Below are 27,969 nucleotides of genomic sequence, written 5' to 3' on the forward strand. Positions count from 1 at the left end.
CTTTTCCTCGTATTTCCAGCTTCCAGAGGCTGCCCACATTCCTTAGCTCATGGCCCTTTTCCTCTTTTTTAAGAGGAAAATCCAGCAATGTGGCATCTTCCAATCTCTCTCTGAGTCTGACCTTCTGCCCTCCTCTCCCATCTTTTAAGGATTCTCAGATTACCCTGGGCCCACCCAAATGCTCCAGGATGACCCACCGAGCTCAGGAGCCTTAACAAGGTCCCTTTGCCCATGTAAGGAAGATATTCACAGGTTTTAGGATTAGAACATGATGTCTGGGGGGCATTATTCTGCTTCCCAGTAGGTTATTATGGGTTAATTCCTCAACTCCCTGACTGTACTTATTGAAAGTCTCTCACCAATAAATGGACTTACATAGACAATTAGTGATTCTTACAAAAAAAATTTGGATGCAGCTCAGTGTAATCTACGCCCAAACCTTAGGCCTGGCCTCTGTTTCCGGTCATCAGGCTTGCTTATCGTTGTTCAGCTGGAGCTTCTCACTGCTGTGACACCAGGCCAGGTTCTGTGCACCAAATTATGCAGAAAATTCGCAGTGACTCAGAAATCCAGTGCCACTTGTGTGTGCTACAGGTCAGACTGCTGACTTCCTTGTCTCTTTGATGGCAATTTTTGCTTACTTCCTTCTGGGTTCCGTAGGTAGGAGTAACATCAATGGAAAGTGTGTGTGTGTGTTGTGGGGTGTGTGTGTGTGTGGGGGGTGGCATGATTTTGAAGGAAGGATATTCATGTGTTTATTTCCTGAAGGGTTAGTATTTTCTGTGACCCTCCTCCTGGGAGCTGGAATGTTCTGACTCCTCATTGTGGTGGTGACTCGACAGCCTAACCTGTCCCACAGATGAGTTTGGTTGGCCGCAATGAGACAGCCACAGTGTGTAGGAAGCTGCCAGGGCAACAGATTGACAGCTTTTGCATACAAAGAGAGAGCTATGCATAGTGAGAGGAGGACGGGGTGGTGGCCTCAAGGAACAGACAGCCAAAGGAAAAGTGCTGCGAAGAGTCTTACCCTGAGGATGGGTGAGCCGGGAGGAATGGGGCCACTTGGGAATAGCTGGCAGGGGCCAGGGGCCAGGAGAGCCACTCCAGACGCTGGTGCAGGCACGGGTTGCCAAGGCGAGGGGAGAGGACGGTGGTGGGAAGGACACACGTAGGTCGGATGATGGAGGCAGAGAGGCGAGTGATGCTATTGACCAGGGAACTTAAAAACTGATCACTGGGTGGATCTAGACCCAGCCAGGAATGCCGTGTTTGCTGCGCCACTCCATTTGCACGGTGCTGGTGCCTGTCTGGGAGGTGGAGGTGGTGACTCTGGAAGCAGCGGGGGTAGAGCGCATGGGAGAGTGAGTGCGATCCGCGCCATCACACTTCCTGGAGCGGTGATATCAGATGTGGGTTATTAAGTCATTTCGTCTTTGGTGTTGCAACAGTGTTGTATTTTCAGGAAAGCCTTGAGAGGAAGAGAAGGTGCCAAATCCATGCTTGGAGGAAACAGGACAGGAGACGGCAACATGCACTCATGGCATTGGCGTGGCCTGCGGTGCTGGGGACTGGGCTGGCCTAGAAGGAGATAGGTAGTCAGAGGAGACGGCCCCAAACCTTCAAAAATATTGGTAATGCTGCCGGATTTCCTGCGATTTTTGGGGGGAGGGGAGCACAGTTATTTTGTTAGGTTAGCGAGAAGAAGGATGATTCCAGAAGGTGGAGTGCTTGGGGCGCATTTGCGTTATATTACTAATTCTCCAATGATAAGGGATTGGATGTTAAAAACTAGTATTTTTATATGGCATAATGCTCCCCTGCAATTAATTATAAGATGTGATCATGTAGTAAAATTATAAATTTTACCAGCTTTAAGCAGGATCCCCTGATCACATTTGCAAAAATATGAGCATCAAAAATAAAAATAATGATCATGGGTTATAACATTGAATTTTAAAGGAATCATTATGTTTCATAGTGATGTTTTAAAATGACGAGGGGTGAAAGAAAAGCTCTCTTTTACAAAAGAATGGCAACTAATCATGTGGAAGGGATGGCCGCATTAGAAAATCATCATTTTGCCTGCAATGCCTACAATGTAGGCCAATGTAGTCAAGAGTCATTAATTGGGTATATAAACCAATGGTGAAAAGCTGTCAGGGAAAAATATTCACATCATCTCAAAGTATCATTTATTATTTTATTGATTACAAAGGGGAGAAGTATCTTTACAGTGAAGAAATTTAGCAGATTTCTTCTTAACCAAATGACCAAACTTAGCATCATCAAAAATGTTACATAGCATTGCCAGCACTTCATCAAAAATTGTTAACCTGAATTGAATCATAGAGAAACGATCGTACAAATCCAGGTTGTGGAACATTTTACAAAACACCTGACTCTTCAAAAATGCCAATGTGATAAAAGACCAAAAAAGGGGAGGGGTTGATATGGAGAACTGTTGAGAGGACACCAGAAAGACTTGGCAACAAAGTGCCATGTGTCGTCCTTGATTGGATCCTGAATTTAAAAAAAGAAAAACAGCTTTAAGGACTCTAGTGGGTCAATTGGAAAAGTTTGAACCTGGACTATATATTTGGTGATATTATATCAAACTTATATACTTTGAGTATAAAAATGGCATTGTGCTTATGTAGGAGAATGTTATTATTGAGAGATAAGTGCTGAAATATTTAGGGTCGAAGTGTTGTGGTATCTGTAATTTATTTCCAAATGGTACACCCCCACCCACCCATACATCAAGAGACAGTGAGATAGAGCTAATGTGACAAAATGTTTACAGTTAGGGAATCTAGAAGAAAGACATGTGGGCCAGCCCCCTTTACTAGTCCTTCAATTTTTCTGTAGGGTTGAAAAGTTTCAAAGTAATAGAGTCAGGTATTACCCAGAGTAGCAAATCTGAAACCAGGTGGTTTCAGTAAATTATCAAGACACAACACTAGTGCCCTGTCAAAAATGTCCCTGTGACTCCTATTCTGCCAGGGTGTCCTGACAGATATCCTGTTACACGCCAGCACCCCACGGGGGCAAGTGTAGCAAATGAATTAGTTAGTGTCTGCAGACACTTGCTGTTATGGCTGGTTTGCAAATGCCTGGATTAGAGGGTTTAGACAAAAGACAAATAAATAAACAAAGCTTGGTGAGCTTAACCTAGTAAAGTTACTGATGGCCCCAGCTGCTGAAGGCCCAGCCCTAGAGAGACGGGGGGAGGCCGTGCTGGGGACCGTAGCCGGCGCACGGGTCCTGTTTGTGCCAGAAAGACAGGATTTGTGCTCGGAGGGGCCAATAGGAAATGCACACGAAAGAAAGATAGCAAGAGAGAACTATACAGAAAACTGATCGAGTAGAATATTCTCACTTATAATAGACAAATTATTGTTTTTTTTTACTTAGCCAAGATCTATCTGTCTATATATATTTTAATATTCCAATTTTTATTAATGGTCCTTTTAAAATTTTTCCTACCTTGTCTAATTTTTCCAATTGGTTAATATGAGTTAACACTCTCCCCTTTATTTTTGGTTTTCTAGCCTTTAGGATCTGAAAAGCAAACAGAGCTAAAAGTTGGCCCTGCTAGTTGGATAACAAAGTGTGGAATTATATTGTCATATTATTTAGATCTATATTTTTTATTTGATATAGGTCAGGGGTCCTCAAACTTTTTAAACAGGGAGCCATTTCACTGTCCCTCAGACCGTTGGAGGGCCTGACTATAATATAAAAAAAACTATGAACAAATTCTTATGCACACTGCACATATCTTATTTTGAAGTAAAAAAACAAACGGGCAAAAACACCCGCATGTGGCCCTCGGGCCGTAGTTTGAGGACGCCTGATACAGGTTCTGAGTAAAGGAAGCTTAGAAGGGATAGTTCTTTCTTTCTTTCTTTCTTTCTTTCTTTCTTTCTTTCTTTCTTTCTTTCTTTCTTTCTTTCTTTCCTTCCTTCCTTCCTTCCTTCCTTCCTTCCTTCCTTCCTTCCTTCCTTCCTTCCTTCCTTCCTTCCTTCCTTCCTTCCTTCCTTCCTTCCTTCCTTCCTTCCTTCCTTCCTTCCTTCTCTCTCTCTCTCGCCTTCCTGCCTTCCTGCCTTCTTTCTTTTCTTTCTTTTTCTTTCACTCCTGCATTGGGAAAGACGATCAGAACTGCAATTTTACACATACTCTGAAAGCCAGTTGAGCAAATAATGAAGTGCGAAATAAATGAGTGCTTTCAATGACAACCGTTATAATTTCCTATAATCAACTACCCTATACAAGAGTTCCATGAACGCTGCTGCAAAGCAGAAAGCGTCACTTACTGTAATACTTCCTGTGCTTCCTTGTGACTTATCCTGGGAAACCAGACAGGCCTCAGTGAGCCAGACCAGCTACGCTCGGTGGCCAGACGCCGGCTCTGGACTGGTGGGAACAGAGATATGGTCCGTGAGCTTCTCAGTGGTGGTGTCTGCCTCTCCTTCTCATCTCTTGAGTTTGTCATTACCAAAAAACTTTCTTTTTTATTTCAGCATATTACAGGGGTACAAATGTTTAGGTTATGTATATTGCCCTTGCCCCACCCAAGTCAGAGCTCCAAGTGTGCCCATCCCCCAGACAGTGCTCACTGCACCCATTAGGTGTGAATATGCCCACCCCTCCCTCCCCTCCCACCTGCCCAACACCCGACGAATGTTACTGCTATATGTTCAGGCCTAAACGTTCTCATAAATTTCTCCCTGAGGCCTGAGACTGGCCTAGCTCTGGGGCATCCTGATGGTAGCACATGTTTGGTGGGGTTGGTCGCAACCCTGCTCCGGTGAATTCATGATCTGCAGGTTTGGCCTCAGCTCCTGGGCTCCCGAGCACCGCGCCCCTGGGGAAGCTCCCTGCAGGCCCCCAGGCCAGGCTCCAGTGTACCCCGACAGAGTCCTGCTGAAGCAGAATGTTTTGACACAGCTGTCTTCAAAGTAGGTCATTAGCATGAAATAAAAATACTGTTTCTATTTTTAAAAGTTACCCAGCAGTGCATGCCGCGGTGTTCCTAATTCCCATCCCATAGTGCTCTCGGCCCTGGCCTTGGCCATGAGCCTCGCTCCCTCCAGGCTCCAAGATGGAGTGAGGATATATATCTGTTGCCCAAATGACTTGGCAATATTTTTAAAGACTGAAATTTTAATGGTTTGTTTTACAGGCCATCTTAAAATAACCACGTCAAATCGTGGGCCCAGTTTTAGGTTTCCATGTAGCTCTCAATAGCGTGTTTTTCCTTCTTGTAAACTGGTCTTAGGCTGGAAGACTGGCCTTCCCTGACTCCTCAGTCAACAGACTTTTCTATGTGCATGATCTTTTCTGGCACCAGGACTTTGCCCTGAACCACGGATTAGCACCTGCTGGTTCTTCTTGGTGCCAGTTCCCCAATCCTGTACTCCCTACTTCCTTCCGAAACCCCGTGCCCACTGGTGGGATCCCACCGTGTTTGGGGCCCATACTCTGGAATCTTCTCATGGTAACCACTGTATGTAGTTAGGCTTTCGGTCCTGCCTGCTGGCTTGAACCTCTCTCAGTGATGTCCACTGCCTGGTTTGTGCCAGGGTCTGGCCAACCTCCTTGGCTGGAGTTGGCCTCTGAGGCTGAGAGAGGTGCCCCATCCCCGACCTCCAGCACTGATCTCTTCCACTCCTGATTTCCTCCAGGGCAGGACCTTGGGTGGGAAGAATCCACATGCTGGTGTCAGGTTGGATTGCAAGAGTTTGCTGAAGGCTTTGCAACGCGCTGGGTGAGACAACGTACACGGGGCAATTGTAATGACGCCATTGCCGTCGCTTGCCCCTTGACTGGCACTGATTGGCTTCCTAGGGAAAACAAATGAAAGGGGAAAGAAGAAAAGGAAGTCAGGAAGAGACGAAAGCAAAGAGGAGGATACACAAGAATACAACATCTGTGGATGTTCTGAAGTTATTAAAAAATGAACTAGACTTAGAACTTCAAAAAATGGTATATCCACGGGCCACCACATTGCTCCCTCCCGGCTCAAGCACGTGACAGCAATGAAGTCCAGGAGGCTGGGGCTGACGCTGCGGGCGGAGGCTGCTGCGATCACCTTTGACCCCTTGCCTCTGTGTCTAGGGAGATGTGCCCTTGGGGTGGGATCCAGCTCCTCCACTTTGGTCCTTGAAGGACCACTATCAACACAGCTGCTTGGAGAAACACTCTGGCTTCGGGAGAGAAGGTTTTTAAACAGTGCAACAATATACAGCAAAAGAAACCAGCTGTAGCTAATTCTAGCAGAAAGAGGATTTATTAATGGGAAATACGGATGGCCTTAAACAAATGAAAAGATGATCAACCTCTCTCATAATAAAATGAAATTTAAAATGACACTAAAATATAACTTTTCACTGATCAGATTGTCAACAGCGCAAAGGTTGGAGCGTGCACCCCGGCAAGGCTGTGGGAAACAGGCGGTCTCGGACATTGCAGCCGGAGGGGTAAGAAATGACAAACTGCTATGGAGGACAATTTGGCAATATTTACAAACTTATCCTTTGACCAAGCCATCCTGTTTTTGGAAATTTCTTCTAAAAACATACCTACATACGTTAAAAAATGACATATGCAATGCTGCTCATCATAGCAAAATATTGGGAACAAGCCAAGTAAACAGCAATAGGTCCTGGCTACTACAGTAACCATGGCTGGGATCCACACGGGGGAGATGGGTGCCACTGTGAAAGAAAAGAGAAAGCTCTCTCTGTACTCAGATGGGTATTTTGTTAAGTGCAAAAATCCAAAGGGCAAAAGAATGCCCATATCTACACACAGTGTATATGGAGCACACTACCTTTTGTGTAAAAAAAGAAAGAGTGATAAGAATATTGATTTTACTCACTGTGTCTGCAAAGGAAATGCTGGATAGACTCACAAGCGTTAAGTGTGGCTGTGAGGGGCAATGGAGCGCAGGGAGAGGGGTGATACTTCTTCATGCACATCTTGCTGTAGTGCTTTGAATTCCGAACATTAAATAAAAGACACTGCAATTTCCTGGAGGCCCTGATAAGCAGGCTTGGAGGCCACCCATTGAGAAATGGCAGCCCACGTCCCTTGGCCAGTCTGTGCAAGAAGCCATGCACAGTCATTCCGAGGACGGCAGCAGTGGGGCCACTGTGACATCCGCACAGGCCAGGAGGCTGTGGTTCTAGTGGTGGCATCCGAGTCCGGTGTCCAGTGTCAGGGATGTGGGCAGCACATGCCCCAGTGCTGCGTCCACTGGTGTCCTCACCGTGCCACACAAAGGATGGCAGTGTGCCAAGAGACTGATGCCTGCAGCTGGCTGGGGCTGCAGATGACGCCAGGGCCAGAGTCCCCAGGCTGGTGGCCATCTGGAGCAGCAAACAGCCTCGACTATTCGCCACACTGTGCATTGCAAATAGCATCATTTCCTAAATGTGTTTTCCTTTGAAAATGTTTGGGAAGCAATGGATTAGAGAGCAAAACTTTTAAAGGAGGACTTCTTAGTTTGCCTCCAGTGAGGATGGTGAACCACAAAGATCAGAGCATTTAGATTTGTTAAACATGAAGTTGTTTATTTGTGCCGATGTGCTGAGGGGCGGATTTGCAGCTGTTGATGTTAGAGCCCTCGGTGCTCTGCTCTGGAAGCTGCTTGCAAGGAAAGGAAGGCTCTGCTGGAGCTGCTTTCCCGGGAGTTACAGTGCTTACCTGGGGCTCTCGATTAGTGTTCCATGTCCCCATAGGTACGGGGACTTTGCGAAGGGGGATATTTACTTCTATATTCTCTCACAGGAACACACAGACAAAAGTTTTGATGGAGCGGAGAGGGAGAGACAACATACGATGCCCCAGAGTGGCCTGTCCAAATGTTAAGTCCCTTGATGGAGTCCGTATAAATCAGCCTGCTGGGCACCAACTGAGGTGGAGATGGGTCGGTGTTTGACCTGGAGGGGCAAATTGAGGATCTGGCACAACCTTGACAAGTATAGGGCAGAGCTACTCAGAATGCTACACGGTTTAAAAGTTATGAATTGTTTCTTTCTGGGATTTTCCATTTTATATCTTCCAACTAAAGTTGACTGTGGGTAACCGAAATTGTGGAAGGTAAAACCTCAGATTTTTGGGAGGACTTGCTGTAGCTGCGGTGAGTTGCATGCAGTGTTCCATTATTTTTATTTTTATTTGATTTTATTGTTTTTCTTTACCTTAAAGGTATGACTTTTACTGAGATTAAAAATAAACATTATGATGTTAGACAATACTCCTATTCAGAAATTATATATGATATCATCACCTATTTAGAAAAAGCAACAACAAAAATGCAAAAACAACAACAAAAAAAGCGAAACCCAACAACTAGATTTTCTTAACGTTACAAACCTGTATATAATGCCACCATGATATATATCTAAGATTCAGTAGCTAGAACTAGTCATAATACTAGTTTTATACATATAATTTATCAAAGTAAAAAGATAGTGTACATTTTATTTAACAGGTTATTAGCTTGATTTATCAATTTACACATTTAAATAAATGGTAGGCGGCCTCTCTCTGTCCGTCTACCCAGGCCTTCTAAATACAAGGATCTGATTCACATTTTTAAAAGGATGAGAAAAGGTAGCAAAGCTATCATCATTTCTAAAAGTGACATTATCTGATGTATGTTTTTAAAAGATAAAAAAACCAATAAAGCTATATTCATTTCTGAAACACCAAATTTTAAAAAATGGTCTTTCATTCACTGAATTTTTTTTCTTAAAAACTCAGACATTTTAATGTGGGGTAGAAGACACAAGTACCTTGGATTAATTCTTGCACCACAGCACATCAAGTAGGAATTCTTGGATGCTGAAAATTCCATGTCAGTCCTCTTACATTTGCTATAGAAGTGGGTTCCCAGTTCTGCACATTAGAGAGGTGTGTAGAGTTTTAAAGGCATGCCTTTGCCTGGGGCCCCACCCAGGAGTTATGAGCTAATTGGTCTGGGTGGGGCTCTTTAGTCTCTAAGGGTTCCCAGGTGATGGCAGGGTGAGGTCAGGGGTGAGAACCATTGTCCCTGCAGCTCCTCACTCTCTCTTAAAACTGGCCTCTTCTTCCTATTTGCTAATTTCAGTGACTTCTCAGTCTTCCCTCTACTCCCCTTTTCTTGTTTGTGCTTTTCTGGTAAGCATCACCCCTTTATTCCCCTAACAATTTTCTTCCTTTAACTGAATACAAAGGAAATTGTTACCACTTTATTGGATTGTGATGTTGCTTAGAAAACTAATAAGAAACCACATAAGTTAAAAATATACTTGACTTAATCAAGAGGCAACCTCAGTGAGAGTTGAACCCTATAACCTTTTGTACCAGCCTCAGGGAGATGACATATGATATGATTAAAAACATTATTGGACAGAATAAATAGTGTGTGTGTATATATATCTCCACAGATTGGATTTACATTACTCACGAGAGCAATGTGCGCAGAGTCCCAGGACTAAAGGTGGCCGTCCACGCCAAGGTTTCTCTGAATGCATTTCACGCTGGACGTGGGACAAAGTTCATTCCTGAGCTTTATAGCACGCTGAGTGGTGATGCTATAATGAAGTGCAGAGCACCTGAGCCCTTAAACCAAGTGCAACAGGGGACTCTGGGGCTGCCTGGGAAGGGCTTTCATGAGAGAGAACCATAAAACTGCTTTTGTGAGGCCTCTGCTGAAAAATGCGGCTGTTGTTAATGTGGTTGCCGGATCCCGGGCTGAGCAGCGACCTTTTATGATCCAAGGCAGTAAATTCCTTTTATTAACATAAACAATAAGTCTCTGGAAAGGACAGTGTCAAGGAAGCTCAAGGGACAAGAGGTCCTGTGGGTGAGGAGTTCTCCCTTGGACCCCAGATCACTATTTTAGGGTTAGGCTGCTTTCTTGTTTATAGACCGTCACTAACAGTTTACATTAGGTTTTTTGATATGTTTTCCATTTCATTGAACCCTTTGAATGCGTGTTGTCTCTTCATGTATGTTAATGCTTTTTCTGTCTTAAAGTCTTCCCATCCCTGCCACTGCTGTCATGGTGCAAACTGCCACTGTCTCCCGCCAGCATTGCTGTAGCCATGGCATCATTTCTCTCCCCTCTCATCTGTTCTCTACATTCCACCATTGTGATGTTTCTTAAGTGTAAATGTGTGTGACTTAAGTGTAAATTGTGTGACTCCTCTGCTTAAAAGCCTCAATTATTCCTGATCACTCTCAGGATAAAATTTAAATTCCTAAGAGGGCTGACAAGGCACTTTACAAGCAGTCCTCTGCCTGCCCTGCTGTCTCCTCTCCTCCTACCTGACCCCTACCCTGTACCCCCTCTTGACCAGTTTAGGATGATCCACTCACATCCTGCATCAGAATTACCTAAAATACGTGTCAAGAAATACAGATTCCTGTATTTCATTCCATACGGATTGCACCAGGCAATCCCCGGGCACTCCCAAGGGGAGTCTTCTAAGTGCCAACTTGAGAACCATTTGCCAGGCCACTGAAATTGCTCAGCAGAGATGAAATGTGACTCACCTGGATCATGGTAGATGAACTGTGGCTAGGGCTGCCCTCAGAGGGTGCTTTCAAAGATCAGAGAGCACTGGATAGGCAAAGATATTGACTGCTTTTCTAGAGCTTCCGTGCCTGACATCACCACATTTAGACATCTGAGAATCCTTGGGATACACTGGAAGGTCATCTTTTAAAATGCAAACTGTCTTAGAAATTTAACTTGCAAAAAGGCTTTACCTTAGAATTTTAGAGATCTGGATAAAATACAGTAGAAAGAGGATGAGATTTAGAGTCAGATGACCTGAGTAAGGTTTGAATTTGCCTTTACTGATATTTCGCTGTACTTTATTCACTGGGCAAGTTATTTTAATTTCCTGAGCTATAATTCCCTCCTCTGTAAAGGAGATTAATAGTATTGGTAGGTTTCAATAAAGTGAAGAAATGTTTTGAAAATTGTTAAGCACCATTACCCAATTGATAGTTTTTCTGTCTCTTTCTTTGGATTTGATTGAAGAAAGAGGACTGAGGGTTGAGAAGTGATGAAATACTTAGTATTCAGAAAGTATTTTGAAGTGTATTTCAATGAAAACATTATATATTAGAATTGGGGGGCTACAGATAAAATAGTGCTTAGAGAGAATGTTTAGCACCAAAATTGAAAATATTTGTTTTTTAAAAAAGGATAATGTTAAGAAAATGAAAACACAAGGCATGAATTGAGAGAAAATAGCTCAAAACATATATCTGATAAGTGACTTGGATATGGATTATATGAAGAACTCCTACAACTGAAGTGTAACAGACAAATGATCTAATAAAAATGGGAAAAAGATTTGAACAGGCTTTTCACCAAAGAAAATATATGGATGGCTATTAAGCACATGAAAAGATGCTCAACATCATTAGTTATTATAGAAATGCAGACTGAAAACATAATGTAATATTACTACATATGTAGCCACTCAAATGGTTAAAATTAAAAAGATTGACCACATCAAGTGTTGGCAAGGATGTGAAACATCCGGAACCCTCATCCACTGATAGTGGGAATGTGAAATAGTGCAATCACTTGTGAAAACAGTTTGACAATTTCTTAAAATGTTAAACATATGCCATACTGCCTAGCCATTCAAGTCCTAGATATTTACCCAAGAGAAATAAAAGCATATATCCATACAAAGACTTGCACACAAATGTTAACAGCATCTTTATTTTAATGCCCCAAATGTCAAATAACCCAAATGACAATCAATAGGTGAAAAGATAAACAAATTATGACCCAGCCCTATAATGTAATATTATTTATCCATAAAAAACAAATATCAATACATGCAATAATATGAATGAATCTTAGAATCATTATGCTATGTGAAAGAAGACAAAAAAGAGTATATCCTATGTGATTACATTTATATAGGATTTTAGGAAATGCAAAGTAATCTCAGTGACAACAATCAGATCAGTAGTTTCCTGGGCATAGGGCAGAGGAGGGACATAAGGAAATTTTGGGAGATGATGACTGTGTTCATTATCTTGATTGTGGTGATGGTTTCATGGGTGTATATGTGTCAACATTGATCAAGTTGTACACTTTAAATACATAGTTTATTGTATGCCAATTATACCTCATAAAGGTGTAAAGCACAATTTAAGACGAGCTTGTATTTTGGAGTCATGTGACCTAAATAAGTATTGACTCTGCCACTACTAACATTTTGACATTGGGCAAGTAATTTTAATTTCTCTGAGTCTCAGTTTTTTCTTATGTAAAATGGGACTAAGAATGTTAGTACATTTAAAGAAAGTGAAGGAATCTTTAGTTAAGTATCAAATGCCATCGCCCACCCAAGCTAGTAGTTCTTGTCTCTTTCTTGAACCGTGATTGTAGAAAGAGGAAGGTAAAGAATTCAGAAAAAACAGGCAAAGGGATTTTTGGAATTAAGGCTCATTTCATGTGCTTTGGGATTTGTCACTTTAGTTTCCTTTGGTGGCAAGTTAAACTGAATAGGAAGTCCTGCTTTCTTATTTCCTCAGAATTTTTATTTCTTATTCAAAAATTTTATTTGTATAAGTTTAAGGGGTCTGAATGCAATTTTGTGGCATGAATAGATTGCATGGTGGTGAGGTCTGGGCTTTTAGTGTATCCATATAATGTACATTGTACCCATTAAGTAATTTCTTGCCACACCCCCTCTCCCACCTTCCCACCCTTCCAAGCCTCCAATGTCTTCATTTCACTCTGTGTCCATGAGTACACATTATTTAGATTCCACTTATAAGTGGGAATATGTAGTATTTGGCTTTCTATTTCTGAGTTGTTTCACTTAAGATAATGGCCTCTAGTTCCATCCATGTTGCTGCAAAAGGCATGATTTCATTCTTTTTTATGGCCAAATAGTATTTCATGTATATATGAAATACTATTTCATATAGTATTAAGACTATTAGTACTATACTATTAATACTATATGGTATTAATACCATTTCAAATAGTATTTCATACAGTAAGAAATACATATTTTTCTTTATCCAATCATACACTGATGGATACTTGGGTTGATTCCATGTCTTTGCTATTGGGAATAGTGCTGCAATAAACATACAAGTGCAGGTATCTTTTTAACATAATGGTTTCTTTTCCTTTGGATAGAGAACTAGTAATGGGATTGCTGTATTATATGGTAGTTCTATCTTTAGTTCTTTGAGAAATCTCCATATTGTTTTCCATAGAGGCTGCACTAATTTACATTCCCACTAACAGTGTATAAGTGTTCACTTTTCTCTGAATCCTGGCCAATATATGTTATTTTTTGACTTTTTAGTAATAGCCATTCTGATTGGTATAAGATGATATCTCATTATGGTTTTAGTTTGCATTTCACTGATGATTAGTGATATTGAGTGTATTTTCATATGCTTGTTGATCATTTGAGTGTCTTGAAAAATGTCTATTCATGTCCTCTGTTCACCTTTTAATGATTTTTTTTATTTGTCTGTTGGTTTAGTTTTTTGAGTTTCTTGCAAATTCTAGATATTAGCCCCCTGCCAGTTGCATAGTCTGCAAATATTTTCTCCCATTCTGTAGGTTGTCTGTTCAGTTGGTTGATTATTTCTTTTGCTCTGTAGAAGCTTTTTAGTTTAATTAGTCCCATTTGTCTATTTTTGTTTTTGGTTCTTGTGCTTTTGAGGTCTAAGTAGTGAATTCTTTAACTAGACCAATGTCGGAAGAGTTTTCCCTAGGTTTTCTTCTAGTGTTTTTATCGTTTCAGGTCTTACATTTAAGTCTTTAATCCACCTTGAGTTGATTTTTGTATATGGTGAGAGATAGGGGTCCACTTTCATTTTTCTGCATGTATCTATTCAATTTTCACAGCACTGTTTATTGAAAAGAATGTCTTTTCCGCAGTGTATGTTTTTGTCACCTGTGTCAAAGAACAGTTGACTGTAGATGTGTGGCTTTATTTCTGGGTTCTCTATTCTGTTCCATCAATCTATGTATCTACTTCTGTGCCAGTAACATGCTCTTTTGGTCACTATAGACTTGTAGCATAATTCAAAGTCAGGTAATGTGATGTCACACTGTTTCTCAGTTCTGGCTCTGGGGCCTCTCCCCCTCTGGAGACACAAAGGCTCTCTAACACCAGCGCTGCCACCCCTGCTGGCTGGCAGGATGTCACACTGCTTGCTATGAGCTAGTATTGAGAGTGGCAATCCCCATCAGGTCTGGGAAATTACATGAAGCACTTGCAGTGCCATTCCTTCTCACAGACTCCCAGCTGCTCCCTAAACTAGACCCAGGGCTTAGGAGAGTCAAAGTGCTCTCCCACAGCCGGGATTGCACTATCTCCCAGTGAGGCGAATCACAGAGACAGACACTCACTCCTCTTCTCCCCTGTTTGGGATTCACTCACAGTTTTCAGCCAGACCCCGCCATGGGGGTTTCCTGCCCACCGTGTCTTTCCCAGTATCTGAAGTTTTCTTTTGCTTTTCTCTTGAACTCTTGTGTTCCTTCTTGGATAAAAGTTCACAGTGTGAATCTCCACACACTATTTTGCTACTTCCAAGTTGGGTGATTTATGTTGGAAAAGCTTCTAGTCTGACATCTTGGAAAAAAAAGTTCTCAGAATATTCACAGGGTCAACCACCATGATTTCTAATTTGAAGGGTGCAGGTGTGTTAGGAGTTCTGTCACTCCGTCCCTGTCTGACTTCACAATCTCTCCTATCCCTCTAAAGTATGTTATTACAGAGAAAACAAACATTTTTAATGATATTGATTCCTGGCCTATGGGCTGACTATTACTTCAGATGTCAGTTATAAGGACTTATTTTCATGAACATGTTTTGGCTTGTGCTACACTCAAATTGATGGAACTCTTTATCTGTATTTTTCTCTATCAATTTTGAAATCCAGTGGTTATGTTTATTATCTATTCAAAACTATCTGGTAAAAATTATTTTTTTGAGAATAAGGTTAAACTTCTTAGGCTGAAGAAAATAGAATTTAAAAACTCTCTGCCAGTAGATGGCAGATAAATTTGACCACTCTTGAGATTAAGGTTTATATTTCTGACACGCAGAGAGAATAAATGTAGCCATGCAAAAAGATTTAAAATAATATTCAAAAACTTGGAAATGATGGAAATAAGATGACCATAATAAGAAAGACTGTGAAATCAATGTCAAGTGGATTATAAATGCAAAGTCAAAATAGCTCCTAGACCTGTGAAAACTGACCGTAATTTGATTGAAGACACCAAAATTTATATGAAAAAGGGTATTAAATCATTTGTCAGTGAGGTATGATTTTGGTCAGCCACTAAATGGTGGGAAGTAAAAATCCACCAAAAAGGCAAAGGTTGGCTATGCCCGCTGGAATTCTGTCTTGGGAGAAGATGCCTTGCTTGGCCAAGGAGAGCTTTTGGCGTACCTGGTTGATATATTTAGTAATTTGAAGATGAATAGAATAAAATAGCAGAAGCTCATCTCATTAAACATTTTTCCTTCCACTCCCACCAATCAACCTTCTGATAATTTGAATTCTGATGAAGGCATATCCTAGAGGGAGCAGAAGCCCTGGTCAGGCTGATGGCAACATCCAATCACTCACTGCCCACTGCACACAGCAGTTATGCTTTTCTCTCCAAATCAGTATTTTGGTTTTGTCATCAGCTCACTATGAGCTTTGTTAGGGTAAGCATCTCCAAATCTCACCATCCCTGGACCATTCACCAGGTCACGTGTAGTTCATTTATCAGGGTTACCAGTTACTTCTATGTTCCAAATCCAGCGGCCACTTCTCTACTTCCACACTCTTTCACCACGCAGGAGCGTTCAGCAGAGTTGCTTGCTTCCTTCCTGAGACACCTTGTTCTTGAGACATTTACGATCCCTCTCTTCCCTGGTTTTCCTCTGATTTCCCTGATGTTCCTCCTAAGATCTGTTGCCATCTCCTCCCTGTCTGCTTGACCTTCACGCTAGAGGAGATCCTGTTGTTTTCAACCAAGAACTCTGCAACAGTGATCTTATTCAGCCCTATAACTAAAACCATGTCTGTGTTGGTGGCTCCAAGATTTCTCTCTCCCCTGAGCACCAGACTCACAGGTCTTCTTTCTAGTTCTCAAACCCACCTAGCTAATTCCCACCTCGGGGCCTTACCTCTGCTATTACTCTTGTCACAAATCTCTTCTCATTGCTCACTTTCCTCCCAGTGCTGGTGTCTCCATCTTTCTTGGTCCTTCCTGGATGCCTCACTTCTGGTCACTGTCTATCACGTTACTCTTGTTGCAGGAAAACTCAAAGCCTAATTTAAGCTTTAAGAAAAATACTTTTAGTTGCAATCTTGGCAAGACTACCCAGCCTTATGAAGAAATGGGCTCCCTGAATAAAGGTTAAGGTTGGTATTTAAAGAAAAAGACCCATGAAGTTACAATTAATATGCTCATTATTCTCACCAGACCCCAAAAAAACCTTCCTCATAGTAATGTGAGGAAGTTATGATTTGCATGTCCTTGCTTATGGGAGTCGAGCGAGCAATTTCCTTAATGAATGATCAGTGGGGCCAGTTCTTTACAGGTACCTGAGGACTCTACCTCCTCTGTTGCATAAACAATTGGGGTGGGGTGGTCCTGAGATTTTTATTCTCTTTTACAGGGTCTATGACTCTTGGGAGTCTAGGTCAAGAAGCCAGTTTTGCCTTCCCACCTGTTTTATATTCTTCATAGCACCGATCGCTACTTGAAACTGCTTATTCACTCCTTCATTCATTCCACTGTTGCTGTCTGTCTTCCCACAGGAATATAAACTCCATGGTTAGCAGGGATTGTTAATTCTCCTGCCCATTTTTATCTCATTAGCACCTAGGACTAAAGAGTCTAGTCTGAGTAGTGTCTAGCACATAGTGAGCTTTTAATATATCTTTGTTGAATTAATGAATGAATAAATGAGTTTCTGAACATGTAAGGCTGAGACTCAGGCCATGAACAATGGATAAATGGTCAAACTACTTTTTTTTTAAATCTTTAGAAGAGTAGGTTTTCCTACAATGATAGATACCCTCAACCTCAACATTTGGGGCTTACTCTTCATCATTTATCAGACAGAAATCTTTGCATTTTGACAGAGAGAGTGGGGAAGGCTGTTTTTTATATTATTGTTAGATCTGCAGATAAGAATTTCCTGTGGTCTGAGAACACAGGACTCTCAGAAGGGCATGATGAAAAATCAATTCTGCTGGTGACATTTCCCCTCTTCTCTTATTACTCCAAGACTTTGAGTATGAGAAGCATTTTTTAGAAATTCTTCTGGGAACATCATTTTTCTCTATTCTGCTATTTTGTCTCTGAGTGAAGCCACAGTTCTCCTGGGCTAACATCATAGCCATTTCCTCACCCGTGGCTGTAAAGGCCTCTAGGAGAGAATTATGTGATTTTAGGCATAAATTAGGAAGGAAGACATCAACTGTTTAGATTCAAAAAGGCTATTTCCATGAAATTCATTGTGGTGATAAAAGACAGACAAGGGGACATTTCTGTGATCCAGAAGCAGTTTCTAGAAGACAGCTTTATTTTAACATTTCCAACTGGGCTCCTCAGAGTCATAACCAGGTTCCCTTGTGCCCACTGCTTACTTCTTATGGCATCTTGGACAATATTTGCCTGGCGGCTATTTCTGCCAGTCCTTCCTTTGGTAAGGGCTCTTAAGAAAAGTGACTATGAGCTTTTTCTTATATGGTATTTACCTTTGCTCACATTGACTTGGGTTTGACTTTTTGAATAAGGATTTTATCACTCTCTCCATCTGAAATATTCCCAGTTGATCTTTGTACCAAAGAAATGATAAGAAACCCACCTTTTCTGCCAAGCATCTCTCTGTCTCTCTGCATCCTTTAATCTGACAGCTTCCCTTTTCAGAAGAGTCTACACCTCATGTTGCAGGAGAAGCACCGCTCGGGGGCAGGGTGTTCAGGTTCAAACCCTGTTCAGATTCTGTTCAACCCTGTGTGATCCTGGGTATTTCACGTGTCCTTTCTAACTCCCAGTGTCCTCTCAAGAGCTAAAAAAGGAGATTGTGAGGATCAAATAAAGTAACTCTTGGCATGTTCTTCACATGTGGTATGTGCTAAATGTGGTCATTTTGTCATTATTTGTGTTATTATTATTCACCTTACCTGTCTAGAACTCTCCTCCTCCAAGGGCCAGTATTCTGCCGGGTGTTCACTTGAGCTACGTGTCGATTGAGCTTTCCCCGAGCATCCTCTAGAGACTTCTGCCACCTCCTGCTCACATATCATCGTGGGCAGGCCACGCGCATGGCTGGCGTGTAGCCAGCACGGACGTGCGTGGCCAGCATCCCCTCGGACTCGCTGGGGTCTGTTGTGTGAGGGCCGTTGTCTATTTCAAACATCCCTCTGGTTACAATGGTTACATGTCAGTTTCCTCTGTTGGACTGAGAGCTCCCAAGAACAGGCGTTGCTCGTTACTGATATCGGTGCCTTAAGGCATCCACAGCACACAGTAGACTCTAGAACTTTTTGTTGACCCCAAACGAACTGTGAGGTGTTGAGCTACCATTATGGACTGACGGTGTTACAGAGAAGCCAAACACTTTTTGGCTGGAGCCGTCAAGACGGATGAAGTGAGGAATGAAGTGAGCCACGGGGAAGCAGGTGGCTGCGAGCCCATCCCGCCCCTGACCCACGTGAGCGCCCGCCACGCTGCGCAGGCAGCTCCGCTGTCCGCTCCGACCACCGCCGGCGCTGGCGCTCGGCCCGGCAGGCTTGCTTTGGGAGGCGCCCACTGCTTGGCTCTTCTGCAGTGTGTAGCAAGCCGGTCACCAGCGCTGCTTAATGACACGTGAGCTGTCTCCTCCTTGCCTCCACTGCCACCTCACCCCGGCCAGGCCTCCCCGTGTGGACTCGGCCGCAGGAAGCACACGCTCTCCTCACTCGCCCCGCGCCAGTGTGGCTGGGGCAGCAGAGACGCCAAGATGCTTTTTAGGAAATAAGTGAGAATGGAATAAAAATACCCTAACTGCTCAACTGGTTGAAAGTCCCAAACATTTCAACACTGAAAGGGTTTACAGGTATAAAAAAATATCCTTTTCAATCCTGCCATCCTGTTGTGAGGGTGGAGATGCAGAGTTTCTGGGCCAGAAACTTCTCAGAGTGACAGTTTTCATTCTGGGAGGTCAAAGGGTGGGGCCTGAGCCCAAATCAAGTCAAATATATGGCAAGGGTGGCTTTGTAAGGAGTACGGATAATGTAGAGGAAAAGATAACTCATGCTTGAAATGAAGTGTAGATTCCACTAGATCTTAAAAATTCATAATAGCAGGTAAGGGTAGGCGGGCACCTGGAGGGCCCTGTGAGGCCCCCCTGAGCCTCACGCCGGCTTTAAAAACCATTACGGTTGTAATTGTGACAATGACACCACCAGAGGCCACGTGAATAGGGTTAAAACAAATTGTGCCCCAGAACAAATTCAGATTCCTGTAAAGTGAGGCAAAAGTGTGTGTGTGTGTGTGTGTGTGTGTGTGTGTGTGTGTGTGTGTGAGAGAGAGAGAGAGAGGGAGAAGGAAAAAGAAACAGTGAGAGAGAAATGATAGGAGAGAGAGAAAAAAAGAGAAAGATGAAAATATATGTCCTAAAGACTATTTTATTCTTTCTGGAACAGGAGGCTGGATAAATGGAAAGAACATTGGATCAGGGATGAGGTGACTTGGGTTTGGGTCTGGAGCTGGGTCTCCCTAACCCTACACCTTTCCCACCTGGGACTACACCTTTCCCACCTGGGACTACACCTTTCACACCTGGGCATTGGCTCCATAAACTACAAAAGACCTCACAGGGTTATTTTTGGAGATAGAAGTACAACTCCCTTGAAAGTAAACTTGATAAATAATGCAAGGTGTCATGGCTATTATTACTACAATTAATAATTAATGAAGGTTGATGTCGTGGACCTCCCCACACTATCTTAGCCAGGACTGAATGCACGACGTCATTTCTACTGTGGCCAGAGCTCATGCTGAGGCTCATGGCTGCTGGATCATAACAAAAGTTATGATCTGTCACCAAGATTATGCACCAGCAATTCTCTTTCAAAAGGACCCTGGTAAGAGAGCTGACTCAGCACTCTGAGAACAGCCTAAGAACGTTTTAGAAAATAAACACTGTGATAAAAATTTAATAGCAGGAGTTATAGTTTCCTTTTCTTTCCCCCATTCCTTCCTTCCTCCTTTATTATCCCCTTTCCTTCCTTCCATCTGACTCACACTCGCTGACTCGCTCCTGCCAACAATGCTTGGGCACCGTCTGTAACGTGGTGCTGGGCTGGGGAAGTAGGGGCTGCAAAGTGAGTGGGGTGTGGTTTCTGCCCTTGAGGGGCTTCCTGTCTGCCCTGAGGATATGAGAGGAGGTAGAGAAACCGGTCCCAGTGAGTCACTTGTTCCTTGTGGGAGATTAGTAAGGGAGAATGCAGGCGAGGGCGGGACAGACCACCGTGTCTTTGCCTGTACACTTCTCTCCACAAATACCTGGAACTGAAGACACCTGGGTTCAGATTTGGACTATGCCCCTAACCAGCCATTTACTAGTGACTGTGAGCAAGTTACTTAACCTCTCTGACCACCAGTCACAGTGTGCAACATGAGGCTAATATAGCCACCCTGGACATCACGATGTTGTGAAGATTAAATTAGATAATAGGGTCTAGATTCCTAGAACAGTTGGTGATCCCCAAAACATGGGTTCAGTGAACGGATAATAATGGCATCCATCATTTTCCACTGAGAATATTTGTGAAGTGTGACCCCCACACCAGCCTGGAGGGCAGGGGCCATGCTTCCCGCTCATATCTCAGGGGCTTTGCCCATAGTACACTCTCCATAAATGTTTGATGAATGAATGAATGAAAGAATGGGTAAAAAGTGGTAGTTGTGGGCAAGTAAAAGAAGTGACACAGTTAATTTGCTGATACTTTTTTATTAAATTATAATTTTGTGAACTCATTAAAAATGTGCAAGTGCAGCGGGAACAAGTAATTGATTTGTAGAAAATGTGCAGAAAATGTCTGCGAGCCAGCAATGCTGCTGATAAAGCTGTCTCGACACCTGGGGTGAGTCAGCTTCTACTTGGCCTGCACGGCTGCGAGAATATTTGGGTGCAGAAGATAGTTTTGAAAAAACATAGCACATTGTCATGTCACGAGGTCATTTTCTCTCCTAATAACAGAATATTTTAATGCTTTGGGAGGAGAGTACTTCTTCTGCCATAATGAATTTATAATATATTAAGATGAGTTATGCAAATGAGATAATCATAACAACAGAGCCTTTGGTTTATGATTTCCTCCATTAATTATTCTTCAATTGATTCATTGTGCCAGAGTTCAAGGTATCAGCAATCGCTGTGATTTTATGTATCACCAACTCCTTTTACCTCCCAGGGGTAAATATTTAATTAAATGCATATATAACAAGGTGAAAATGTCCTCCTCCTAAGAGTTTGCACTGAAATTTCTCATAGGGAGGGAACTACCTGTGATTAGGAAAATGTCTTGATAAATCACCTGGGGCAAGATGAGATTCCGGCAGTGTGGGGAGAGAGAGCAGAGCTGGGTGGGAACGTGAGAGTGAGGAGAGGCAGAGAGGGACAGGAGAGACAGAGCAGGGCTTAGCACCGTGGGGAGGGGGGTGAGAGCCCAAGCTGTAGAAACTGCCCAGGGTCTTTTGGAAACATGACTATTAATCATTAAATTTCAAGTTGTTTTCACTACTGGATTGCAAACTGTACCTCTGGAAACCTCAAAAAATTCTTTTGAGTAGAAATTACAGGCAGGCTGAGTATACTTCTAGGTTGATAAAGTCCCAAACAGGGAAATTGTGAGCATGGCAAAGACCCTGCCCTTCACCAAACTCTAGACAGCTCCTCTGGGCCCTTTTTCAACTAGGCTCTGTCCTTCCACCTTGGCCTCAAGAGCCCAGGTTTAGGGAGAATGTTGCTAAGCTGGTTTGGCCAGGATGCACCCACCGTGGTATCTGATTGAACTCTCATGCCCCAGCCTTGGCTTCCAACCGCCTGCCTTCAGCAAGGATCCTGTCAGCTCACGCTAGCCAGAACCTCCCGCAGCCCAGCTGTGTCCTCTGAGTAGTTTTCCAGCCACTGACCCCACCCTGCCTTGGCCATAAGTCCTCACTTCTCTGTGCTGCATTTAGGGTTGAGCCCAGTTCTACACTGAGGTCTCTTTTCTCCTATTGCAATAGTTCCTGAATAAAATCTGTTTTTACCTCTTAATTACTGTCTGGCTCTAGTTTTTTTTAACAAGCCGATCTGGGCCAGGGGAAACCTTGGGTCCAGAGGGGAGAAGTGCTTTTTCCTTCTCATTTCCCACGGAAACCCTGGGGAGGATTTGGGACTTCTTGCAAGTCTCTGGGAAGACTGATTTTATGTAGATCTGAAAAGAAGGGAGGAGTAAAGAAGTGGCTAAGAGTGTGAGTTCAAATCGTTACTCTCCTATATGGCCTTGGGCAAGTTACTTAGATTTTATAAGCCTTCACTGTAAAAAGAGGTTAATTATAATAGCAATTGCTTCACAGGGGAGGGATTAATTTAGATAAAGCCCGTAAAGCATTTAGCACGGTGCTGGCCTTTCTTAAGTGTAAGATACTATTATAACTATTGTTCATGTGACAGCTATCTATTTCTCTTTGGTTAGGAGACTCAGACAGCAAACCTGCCAGGGCTGATACCTCCCAAAGCAATGATCGAGGAGAATCAGTCCTCAGATGAGTCTTCTTATTTTACTCATTATCTATGCAGGGTGGCATGCCTCATATGTAGAAAATATCTTCTTCCTTAGACCAGTAGCTCTTACCACGGCTCACCAATCCATCATTCCCAACTTTTCCATTGTGAGTACAGTGTCTTGGAAATGTGCCTGGATCATCATGCTAAGGGTTCTTTTCCTTTATGTAGCTTTTCATCGTTTGCAAGGTGTGGTGCACACCTGCCTTGTGAGTCCTTATCCTCAGTTTGCAAATGGCAAACTGTGGCTCAGAGAGTCCATTTGATTACCCACTGCTCACGTCATCAGATCCAAAGTGGCCGTAAATTAGAACCTGGGCTTTTTGACCCCATTTTCATTGATTTTGGGGAATACGAAGGGATGTTCTTTATCATCTAAAATATCTCTACTATCTGCAAACTCTTGCCCAGAGAGAGAAAAGCAGAGGAAGATAGTTTTGAGCTATTTTGCATATAAAAGGAATTAGATCTCTCTGTTTAAGAGCAGAAGTTTATCTGCCTAAATTAAGTGCAGGCTTCTAGTGCTAATCTTATACACTTTCGTTATTTAAATACCTTTGGAATTGGTGATTTGCTTCTGTCAATCAACTTATTTATTAGTTGATTGACAGAAAAGAAAACCATAGACTTCCTTCCTTGGAGAGTTCTGGAAAGATCTCCTTTATGAACCAAAGCGGACTCTTCCCTTGAACTTTCCATCTCTCCTTTTCTCACAGTTCAAAGTATCACCTGAGCTGGTGGCAGGTGCACGCTCTTTCTGAATTCATGGGGAATGCCAGTGGCTGCTTCAGTTACTCTAAGCCTTCTGCACCCTATTTTCATCTTGTTTATGTGATTGCAAGATAACAAGCTATGATGCATAACACCTCAGAAGACAAAATGTCTGGGGAGGTGGGGCTGGCGCATGGCGCAGAAGGAGGCAGGCATGGGAAGAAAGAGGAAGCAGCAGAGAAAGAGCTCTTCCAGTGAAGAGCCTGACAGAGGAGACCCGGGAAACCTGCTTTGAGAATCTTGCTGCGAGCATTTGTTAAGGAAACTGAGCCTGTAGCTTTGAGAGCTCGAGCACAGCTAGCAATTCAGGGCTAGGAGAATGATCTGTTGAAATTATTGTCCAGATTTGCACAGTACAGAGTGAGAGAGCTGTATTAGGCAGAATGGCTGTTTGATAATTGTATTTGTAGCACTTTTACCCCCTTGATCAGAAAAGGTTAAGATAACTTTAAACACATTCATTCCTAAGGTATCATTTCCACACTGGAGAATCTGGCTGCTGAAAGACCTAGAGATTGTGTGAACTGTGTGTGTCCGTGTGTGTGTGTGTGTGTGTGTGTCTCCAAGTGGTGGTTACTTTTGCCTGCATGTGCTCATGTTTCACATTGGAGAGGGGAAAGTGTCAGAGAAGCCTGGTCAAGGGAACAGTTCAGGAAAGTTAACAAATCTCAGAAGGCGTTTAACTTCTAAAAAGGACAAGGCACTTAAAAATGCATGTATAAATTCATTTATATATAAATTCATTCAACACCTTCCCAGGGTTCCTCTCTTTAGTGATGTGTGTTAATGTGTGGAGAATAAGAAACCAGACACTAATAGGTAGGTAGGGTTTCATGTTCTTGTTTGGTAGCCATAAAAGGAACATCTTCTAACTTTGGCATTGCAAATTGGTTTGTAAACTCTGTTTTACTATCCACATTGGAGGAGGGGGTGGAAAGGAGAATGACCCCAGAACAAATGCTATTTTGGCATTTCCTGGTTTCAGCAGTGCAGAAGTGATTTAATGCATCAGAATTCTTAAAGAAAATGGTATCTGTTCCCATCATTCTGCATATGGAATTAATGACTGCAAAGCCTCTTGAACAAAGAAAGATGGCAATACCTGGCAATGTTAATTAACAATGTATAGATTTGAAATGTGCTCTTCCAAAGCTTTCACTCCTAATGCTAAATGATGCCAAGGGTCTTCAAAAGCAATTAAGGGAAAGCAACATATCAAGTTAACCTTCATCATCTTCACTAATTAATATTTATTGGGTGCCCGGACATCTTGCTTGGCTTTGAAATAGGAAATGAATCTGGAATTTTATGATAGTTGATGAAATACTTATGAGTTCAGTGATAAGGTAGAAGAAAAAGGAATAAATGGACTATTTGAGCATGATATGAATTATTTGAAGATTTTTGGAATTTAGTGAGCTGATCTCATTAGCAAGGTCCTGAGACTAATGGGTTTACTTCTGAAATAGCAATTTATTTCTTTACTAAGAAATGATAGTTAAACTATGGTAGGATTTGGCAAGTATTTGAATGTTAGCAACAACCCTTCTCTCCAGTCTCTATACAATTCAATTCAATTCAGCTCAATTCAATGCAGCTCAGCTCAACTCAATTCAGTTTACTTTTATTATAAGCATGTACCAAAACCTGGTGTTAGACTTTTGTGGAGGAGATATGTACTAATAAAATAAGGTTGTTTTCTCAGGGAAAAATGAAAGATGTAGTGGTTAAGAGACTTGGGTCCTAGTGCTGGTTCTACCACTTCCTAGCTGTGTAAGCTTGGGCAAGTTACTCAACTTTCTCAAACTTTGATTTTCTTGCTGTAAAATGAATGTAACACTATAATAGTATTTATTTCATGGGATTATTGGGAAGATTACATGAGATGCAGCATGTGATTGGCATAGGGTTAGCTATGTGATAAATATCAGCTATTATTAGTAGTAACAATGGAAATTTCCTAGCTTTCTGTGAGATGAACAACGATTCACTCAACACACCTGTGCCTGCTCGATATTAGACCCTGGTTTTAGAGAGATAAGATGAACTATTGTCCTCTTCTTGATGTTTACAGGGAAGACAGGTGTACGGCCAACTACAGCTGAAAGGAAGCACGTATAAGGTGATACAGGATCTTGGGGCAAAGCCAGTTTCACCAGTTGGGATGTTTCAGCTAAAACTTCAACTCAAATCGTCTTACACAATTAGAAAGTTGGTTACTGCACGTAACAGAGAACTGATTAGTTTCTGCCACCCGATACTACTATCAAGGACCAAGTGTCTCCCTATTTCTGCTCTATCAGGGGTGCCTTCCTCCTCAGAATTTAGTAAGGAGGTATAACAAACAAACATGTCTAGATATAATAATGCCTAAAAGAAGGAGAGAACGAGTTCTTTTTTGTGTCTTTTCTCAGGAGTGAACAAAACTTCTGGTGGAATCCACAAGCCAACTTTTCCCACCTCATTGGCCATATATGGGGTTTGCATCTACACTGTGCCAATCACTGCCAAGAAGAATAGGATTACGCTTAGAACCTGAAGCGTGGAGGAGGGCAGCCTTTCCTAATGCACATGGGTGTGTGGGAAAAGGATAGGAGCCGGAGTCAAGCCATGGTGGGAGCAGACTGCGTGTGTGGCAGGAACCAACAGTGCCCACTGCAGGCACCAAATGTACGTGGGAGAGTCAGAGAAAACTTACAGACATGTTAGTGCCTTGAACTGAGACTTAAAGACATGAACTTTGATGGGTAGGTGACTAGGAAAGAGTTGTTTTTGGTAGTAAAGGGTATTCCAAACAGAGGAAAGAACAAGTACAAAGGCAAACAAAACAAAACAAAACAACCCCAGAAAGCAGCATGGAACGTTTGCTTCCTCCCAAGATGGAGTGACAGAAACTGGATTTACTCTCCCATCTGGGACAAGCAATAAAACCAGAGGAAAGATGTCAAATAGCAATTTTCAAGACACTGGACATCAGCAACAAAGGACAAGTGATCCCTAAGAGACAGGAGACTAGCGAGGTGAGTCGCAACTTGAGTAAGTTCCGGCTACTCTTCTGAGAGTGCTCTCGGTCATGGCACCAGGCGGATGCGAGATTGAAGAGGAAATATTTTTACGTTTCTGTACACTTAGGGCTTTCTGAACAAATTTTACTGAAACTTGAAATCTGACCTGAGAGCAATTCTTGGAAGTTAATTTACAGCCGTGTGGATAGTGAGAGCTTCAGAGAGATTGACCTGACCCAAGAGATGTATGTGTTTACATTTCCAGAAGGACTAAAGTCTGGGTCTTGAGACATCTCTGCATTATAAGACCAGAGACATTGGCGTTATCTTTTCCCTGGAGAGATTTATTTACATTCCAAAAGGTTATAGCAAGACATTCCCCAGGAGACTCCTTTGGAAGTGAAAAAGGAGGCATCTGCCTCTTTCTCTTGTATACAGCGCAGAAAATTTATTTTTTTGTGTGTCCCTCGCCTCTGGGTGAGCCTGTCACTCATGCAAGACAATTTTTCAAATCTAATTCCCATCATGTTGCTCTGGAGACATGAGGGAATGATATTGCAATGTTACTCTGACTACTGATCTTGCTGTGAGTACAACAAGAAATCTGCCTCTGGTACAGAAATCTCAGTGTGCATTAAGGACTAAATTAATAAAGATAAATATTAAAAATGTAGCAGAGGGGAACCCAGGCAGAGTCTGGCAGACTCCCCAAGTCAAGGTGACTGGAGCTGAGAGTCTGGGGAGACCAAGGTGGTTAGCGTTTGCAAGACAAAGTAAAAAAGAGGAGGTAGCAGTACAGAGAGAGAAGCTTCTCTCTGATTAATCAGCAGATGATTGATTGGTGCATGTGTGCAAAGAAACTAATCAAGGGCAGGAAAAAACAATTCAAAATTATTAGAAAATAGTGCTTGACACATGCACAGGTTTAGGAATGTTATTTATTCCCATAAACCAGACTGGAAGAATTCATAATTTATGGAGCATTAAGGTGAATATTTAGGAAGGGTTTTTTCCTCAGTAGAGAATAATTTGGCCCAGGTGGGAGTGCCACTTGGGGACTAACTAGCAAATCATAAAAGCAAGACCTAATAAGATCAAACCACTTCCAGGTAGCTAAACTGCATACCAAAGCATAGCTCATAAATATTTATAGGAATACAAAACTACTCAGCACCCAGCAAGTCAAAATTCACAATGTCTATCACTAAAATGAAGATTACCAGGCATGTAAAGAAGCAAGGAAACATGACCCATAATGAGGAAAATAATTAGTCAAACAAAACCAACCTGGAGCTGACATAGCTGTTAAAATGAGAAGACAAGTACATTTGGACAATTATTATAATTATATTCCATAGGTATAA

At 42.3% G+C, this 27,969-nt stretch overlaps 1 long non-coding RNA gene across 1 annotated transcript; it reads right to left on the reverse strand.

Moving 5' to 3' along the window:
* Nucleotides 1-5,156: 5,156 nt before the first annotated feature.
* LOC105860175 (uncharacterized) lies at nucleotides 5,157-8,979 on the reverse strand. Its single transcript, XR_001148891.3, has 3 exons — nucleotides 8,805-8,979; nucleotides 7,711-7,946; nucleotides 5,157-5,846 (listed from the first exon to the last, which is right to left on the reverse strand). It is a non-coding gene; the product is annotated as an uncharacterized LOC105860175 (long non-coding RNA).
* Nucleotides 8,980-27,969: the final 18,990 nt, after the last annotated feature.

The sequence above is a fragment of the Microcebus murinus genome, chromosome 26, assembly GCF_040939455.1.
Source record: "Microcebus murinus isolate Inina chromosome 26, M.murinus_Inina_mat1.0, whole genome shotgun sequence".
Classification (NCBI taxonomy): domain Eukaryota; kingdom Metazoa; phylum Chordata; class Mammalia; order Primates; family Cheirogaleidae; genus Microcebus; species Microcebus murinus.